We start from the raw sequence: 7,170 nt of genomic DNA, 5'->3' as shown, positions 1-7,170 counted from the left end.
GGCGACTTCCTTAAATTTATTTAGAAGTTTTTTCAATATGTTGTACCTCGATTTGATCCGTGTTAAAAAAAAAATATATATATATATATATATATATATATATTTCTTCGTAACATTATAATATTTCCTAAATACAGTTCTAAAATATAATTATGTTTGTTAAGTTTAAACGCATGCATATATATTCATAAATTATGGAAAATTACCTAGGACGAAAGAAGCATTGTTAAATTAATTAGGGAGAATTGTTAGAGAAATAAGATTTTCTTGCATTTGGGCCAAATCTTCAATTACAGCCCAAATGTCCCTTTTTTCAGTCATTTATTTTACTAAAAATTACACAAATACATAACTTGTGTTTTCAATATTATAAAAAAATTTCAACTCCCTAAACATGTTATAAAAATCCCAACATATACACAAAATGCTATGTATATGTCGGCTATATTATATATATTAATAGAGAGAGTAAAGTAATTAAAAAAATGAGAAATAGTGTAATTACTTCCAAAAGGATTGATATTTAAATTATTTATACATTTTTTTTAGCGCAAAATATTCCCGGCCCAAAATCCCCATCCCAAACTTAACCATCAGCCTACCAAACACACCCTTAAATCCATTTCTTCTCCACACCTAAAACTCAACCAAAATATTGATACTCTTCTTTCTCTCTTCTCTGTAAAATGTCAAATCCCTTGGACCGTCGGATAATGGCCATGCCGATGGTCTTCCACCTTCCCCTTCACCTTTCAATCATGCCTATCAAGATCACAGCTCTCCCATCAACTTTATATCCCTTCTATACCCCTTTTTTGATCAAATCAATTTCCCAAAATACTCCAACACCACTGTTACGTCTGAAAAGGCAGAGGGAGTGAAGAACCGTCAGATTTTAAGGATGTTATCTCTTTAAATATGATGGTTCCAAGTCCTTCACCTCAAAACAGTCTTTTCTTGTTCACATCAATCTGAAATTCAGGCTTTCTCTTTGGAGCCTCTATAGAGAGCTATTGCAATACCCTCTCAAGTTCGACTATAAAAGCAGCCCTTTGGACTCTCAATTTTTTTCATGAAGAGTCATCAGGAAACTATCATAATTAGCATTTAGTATCAGCAAGAATCACCAGGAATTAAAAATAGCACCAAGTATTAGTTCATACTACTATTTTCTTCTTTATTATCTTGATTCTCTTGTCGAGTTGGAAGTTCGAAGTTCGGGTGTGAGTTTTTTAATACCAACTAGCAAGCCTTAATTTGCTGCCCCATACAAGGTAAACTCTATCCCATTTTAATCTAACTTTTTTTTGTGAAATATGAGCTTGTAAGATGTTAGCCGTTTCGGCCGATTGAACTTTTTGGCGTGAAAATAGGAAAACACAATCACTTTCTAGTTGTTTGCTTAATTGTCTGTGATTGCGGGTTTGTAAATAGCTTTATGGATGAAGATTTGATTTTAATTAGTCTTCACAAAAATAAGGTTTTAAGTATGAATTGACTGCCTTCTATGAAATAGTTGTAAAAATATAGTTTTCGTCGTTTAGTTTCTTTCGCACCTATAGCGTATTTACAAGATGGTGGTTGCTCTAGTTTTGCATGTAATAAAAGGTTTTAAAGGATTAAAAAAAAAACATCATGGTCTAGTTTTACTTAATATAGTATCCATGTGGTCTGTTAGCTCGAGTTAAACTTATATAAAGTTTGGTGTTTTAAATGTAGTGATTGTCTACCAACTTCAGTCTATAAAGAATGATTAGACGCCTGTTTGGGATTGTTTTTAATGTCTGATTTGGAAATTTTCTTTTGAACATTTGCTAGAGTTTTAGCTGATTATCTATTTAGTTACACTTCCAAGACATTTTCAGTCCTAAGGTTAAACTTTGAGGAAGCGTTAGCCGTTTTTCTTGAGAGCACCCCATATTTGTGTTGTGTTTTACACATAATATTTTCCAATTAAACGCAGTTGTTTTGTATTCAATATACAGAGACATGTAAAAACTTCTTCCCCTCTGGTTTGCTTTCATCTTTCCTTTTGTCTGTTTCGATTTTATAAATATTAGATTTAATTTGGCGTCAAGATTATATTGATTTGGTATTGCTGCCCACTAAAGTTCAAAGATAAGTGTGATTTCATCTTGATTTTCAATCATTCAAATGTCGACTTGATCATAGCCCGGTTTAACTTCCAAGTTGACAGCTTGACTTTCCTTTCCCCTGTTTTTCTCCAATACCTTTTCTCATTTTGTTTTTGGAGTCTCATTCTTCATGTTTATACTTGGGACGTTTAAGTTGGTTACTGAAATAAGTTTTAAGTAAGATTAGCATGAGAAAGTTTTTATTTGTTTATTTGGAAATTGATTTTTGCTAGATGTCATCCCTCACATGGTTTGAAATGTTCCTTGTCTATTAAGGTCGCCCTCAGTTGTGGACCTTGGATTAAGTGGTTAAGCTTGTGCCTTTTTAATAATCGAATTGTCGATGTGGGTCTACTACTGTATATAGCTATCTGTTTGTTTTTCATTAAATGTGTATTCTGTACCCATAATTGGATTATAGTTTAGTCATCTTCCTGTTTGAATATTAAAACATGTTTGGAAACAGTCATATGTTTCAACCTATTCATATTGTAAATTTGCCCTCACGTGTATGTTATTTTGGGAAAGTTAATTCATATTCTATTTTAGAAATGATCAAGCTCATATATACTGTTTCCTGACTTGGAGAATTAATGGTTAACATATATATATATATATATTTAGTTGTGATATTGTTTCTTTTGCGGATAGTGAAGTGTATGCCTATGGTGCTCATTTTTTGGGATATAAAATATTGCTCTAGACACCTAGGTTAATCTCTACAAGAATGATTATGTGGTGGATCATTAAATTATACCTAGTTGTTGAAAGTTTAGTTTACTAGCATTAAAGCGTCAATTCTTTGGTAATAAACCGCATTTGATTGCCTGCTTTGTCGATTAAACATTTGTATACAGAGTTGAATTTGCTTCTAATTCTTTATTTTTTTTCCTCTCTTTACATGTATATTTTGGAGAAAATAGAGTCTTCATTCAAGACTCTTGCTAATGAGGTCTCAAAATGAGACTCGAGATTACCCCTCAATCGAGCAAGAACTCATATTCCATAGTGAAACTTGCTACCAGTCTAGTGTCTCTTTCCTTCCTCTAAATTTTATTTTTCTTTGTACATATGCGTTATTATCTTTTATTTACACCTTGCACATTGTTGTTTGGAATTTGTGCTTCGCTTGCTCGTATTTGAATTAGTGTAAGTTATTTAAATATGATTAGTAGAATTAATTATTTCTCTCCCCACTTTTCTTGATATTGAATCAATTACTAGGCTTCGATATATAATATAGTTTGGTAGATAAAACATATATCCTTTAGAGTTTAATGGCCTAATTATTAAAAAAAAAATTCTTAGAATCAAGTTAGTTTCTTACTAGTTAATAATATTGAAATAGTTAAAATATAAATTCACGGTAGATGGGTTTGTTATTGCTAGACTCAAAAATTGACTTTAATTATTTTGAATATGGACAATCAACCCCCTTTTCTCATCAATTTCAAATAAAAGATAGAAATTTTTTCAATTTAATTCCATAAGGCCTTTTCGTAATATTTCAAATGACGAAAAATATTTCTTAATAAAAATAAATAAATTCTCAATTCATTATGGACTCAAAACATCTCTCTCTTTTTTATAGTTATTTTCTAATGGTCCATTTAGTTTAGTATAATTAACCATCTTATTTGCATATATTTTATAGAATTTAATTTTAAAAAAAATAAGAAAAAGAAAGGGTCATTTTTAATAAATAAAAACGTGAGTTTTTTTTCTTGACATTTCTAACCCTTTTTTTAATAAATAGTCTAGATCTTTGTTTAAATCACTATATCTTTTCTGGAAATTTGTTAAAATTACCATACCCTTTTTGGAAATAACTTTCTTTTGACAACAATAATTGCATCATTGTTAAGAGATTTTATAAAAAGTTATTTCAGTAAATTTTATGGCGAGGATGTTTTAAATTTTTCTCTAATCTCTTGTTGTAAATAACTAACATATGTTTATATTTAGTAAGATATATATTTACATTTGATTTCCTTATCTAACCTAAGTTTGGTCGGTTAACCGTATTAGGCGAATCCTTTAGAGTGACTAATCCCGTCCCTTTAGGATAATTTAGAATCCTTACCTAGAATTTTTTTTGAATTGACCTTAAAATGAAGTCTTTAATTTTTTTTAATCACTTAGTTTATAATAGGTGTCCTAATTCACCGTAGAACTAATTAGGTGGCGACTTCCTTAAACTTGTTTAGAAGTGTTTTCAATGTGTTGTACCTCGGTTTGACCCGTGTTAAAATGGGTATAACAAGCATCTCCCTCCGTCTAAAAATGTTTGTGAAAATCAAGGGCATGAAAGTGAATTATATAGTAACAGCGCTTTGCCTCATTTTGTGACTCCTAATTCCTTAGTTGATGGTAATGTGGTAAATGACTCCTTTTGTTCTTAAGTAGGAAATTCAATCGATTCTTATAAAATAGTTTGCATATCATGTGTGGTGAGAATTAATTGAATGATTCTTTTGCATACTTGTGTCATCTAGAACTTGACATATTGGTCTTTTGAAGCTATTCTTGATTATACACGGTTGGTGAAATGATCTTAGGCCTTCCTTGTGATTGTTGAAAACTATTTTAGCCTAAAAAGTCTACCTGTGCTGAATGGTATCCCTAGTCACCTTTTTTGAGTCTATTAACCTTTCCTTGACAACCACATACAAGCCTCAACCGTTTGAAAGTTATTCCTCTCTTGAACCCTACCCTCCTTGAACTTGACATTACCAACTTGAGGCTAAAAGCCTAAGTTGGAGGTCTGGTGAAATTTGGAAGAAGTTATCATATGTCGTGGTCTTGTAAATGAGTGCCTAAAAGAAATTCAACAATGGAAAATGAAGTAGAAAAGGAAAGAAAACAACAAGAGAAAGAGTAAGGAATTGTAATAGGAAAGGAAGAAAAAAAAACATGAAATTGCAAAAAAGAAAAAAAGAATGCTTTCAATGAAAGGGTGATCTAAAGTGGAAAAGGTAGGCACATGTGTGGGTTAAAAAGAAATGAAGTGGCCAATGATCCAAGCTTGTTCTAATTAGTGTTATGTCGAGTTTAGGGAGGGTGTAGTCACTTTTATCCCAAATACTTATCCTACCCTTCCTCGAGCCTACATTATAGATAGAAAAAGTCCTTCAAGATCTCCAACTAAGTCTTTTTGAGTTAGTAGCGATAAAAAATAACGGAAAGCATATGGTATGATACTTGTTTGCATCTAGAAATTCTTTGTGAGTGTGAGTGCTTGCACATTCGCCCCTTGTTGCATGTTAAAAATATGGTGCGTGGGGACTTACTTTCGTGAGAAAGCATATAAACTAAGATAGATTGGTGAAGTTGGCATATTCCGAAAATGAGGCTAAGGAGCATGTTTGATTTACTATTGATGGAGAGTTACTTCTTGAAATTGGTTTTCGTTACTTGATTATTCTTGAAATTTCATTGCATTCTTGAAAAGGTGTTTGAAATTAATGGAATTGTATAGTTAGCACTTCACATACTTGTTAATTAATTATGTGTACCGACCAAATTCACAATCATGGTATTGAGTCTAGGTTGATAGTATCATTGAGTTGTGAAGTAGTGTTGCTTGAGGACAAGCAAAGTTTTTAAGTTGGGGTATTGATAAGTGATAATTTTTTCACTTACTGATATCTCATTTCTTAAATACTATTGTTATTAAATTGATAATATGAGACTAATTCTTTAATGAAATGCACTAATTCAGTGTCTGTGAATCTTCAGAGAAATATGGTGAAAGAGGAGTGAAATCTAAGCTGGAAAGGAGAAAAAGCGAGCTGAGCAAAACAAAATCTGAAATTATGTCTCAGGAATAGCCCTCAAATATCGCTATCGCAATCTAAAGAGTGGCAATCGCGACAGGTGAAGATGTCGCCATCGCGATTGGTCCATAAAGTTTAAAGTGTTGTGATCACGAGAGGATCACCGCAATCGCTTAAGTCTAACAGCAGAAGAAGTCACGATTATGATAAAATAGACTGCGATCGCAGCCATCAGGCAAAATATAAGGGTAGCGATGGAATTTCACAAGGCATGATCCCAAGACATAAAAGTCTCAATCCCTATCATTTTTCTGCAGCCAAGTTTTTAGTTTGTGGAGCTTAGCATATCTAGAAAACTATTTTTGAGTGAAAACCCTCTTTTGAGTGGATTCCAAGTAAGGATTTAACATTATTATTAGATATTTATTGAGACTAAAAGCTGGAGATACCTACTTTTTATTCTTCATGGATGAATTAAATAAAGATTTTGGTACATCTTCTTTCTCTCTATCTATGAGTAGGTAAATCTAAATCTTGGGGCTATGCTTGCATAGGTTGTGATTAATGCATGGGTGTTATTTATTTATTCTCTTAATTAGCTATGTGTGGTAGGTGATGCATTTACTCTATGAATTAATTGAGACTTGGGGGCTACAGACCCTATGTTCCTTTGAATCCATGACATCCTTGAAAGAGGGGCTATGGGTGAGGAGTAAATGCAACCAATAACTTGATGCATTTCATTTAATGACATCTCTTAGACATAAGGGTGTTAATTGAGGCATTGGATTAGTACAATTGGCGCACTTATGAGTTGTTCAAAAGAACCCATTTGTGTAAATTGGTGTTGTAATTGAAAGATTTACATCAATACATTTAATCTAGCCTGCCTATTGCTCCTAGCTAGACTTGGATAAATTACCAATTACCCATGCATAAACTCACACCTAGAATCGCATTACCCCAAGGCATCTTTCCACTTGATTACACTCTTAACTCTTTCAATCTCAAAATAGTGTCCTAAAAGCAAGGAAATTATCGTTATAGAAACATTCAAATTAATTTCCCCCATTTTACATTTATAGTTGTTCTATTCACATTACGGATCAAATTCTTGTTAACTATAGACACTCCTGAGTTTTGAATTCTATGTTTTCAGTCCTTGTGGATTCGACCCCAACTTAAGATGGGTTATTATGATGACAACGATCGCTTAACCCACACAAGAGTGTAATTTGAGTGTTATCACATATGTAGAG

At 32.3% G+C, this 7,170-nt stretch overlaps 1 long non-coding RNA gene across 2 annotated transcripts; it reads left to right on the top strand.

Annotated features, from left to right (window-relative positions):
• Window positions 1–592: 592 nt before the first annotated feature.
• Window positions 593–6,375, top strand: LOC124897694. 2 transcript variants are annotated; one of them, XR_007054510.1, is made up of 2 exons: window positions 593–1,274; window positions 5,874–6,375. It is a non-coding gene; the product is annotated as an uncharacterized LOC124897694 (long non-coding RNA). The 2 variants fall into 2 exon arrangements; XR_007054511.1 differs by lacking the exon at window positions 593–1,274 and adding an exon at window positions 2,776–3,166.
• The last annotated feature ends 795 nt before the right edge of the window (window positions 6,376–7,170 follow it).

Source organism: Capsicum annuum, chromosome 4 (assembly GCF_002878395.1).
Source record: "Capsicum annuum cultivar UCD-10X-F1 chromosome 4, UCD10Xv1.1, whole genome shotgun sequence".
Classification (NCBI taxonomy): domain Eukaryota; kingdom Viridiplantae; phylum Streptophyta; class Magnoliopsida; order Solanales; family Solanaceae; genus Capsicum; species Capsicum annuum.
This window is presented reverse-complemented; position numbering and strand designations above follow the sequence as displayed.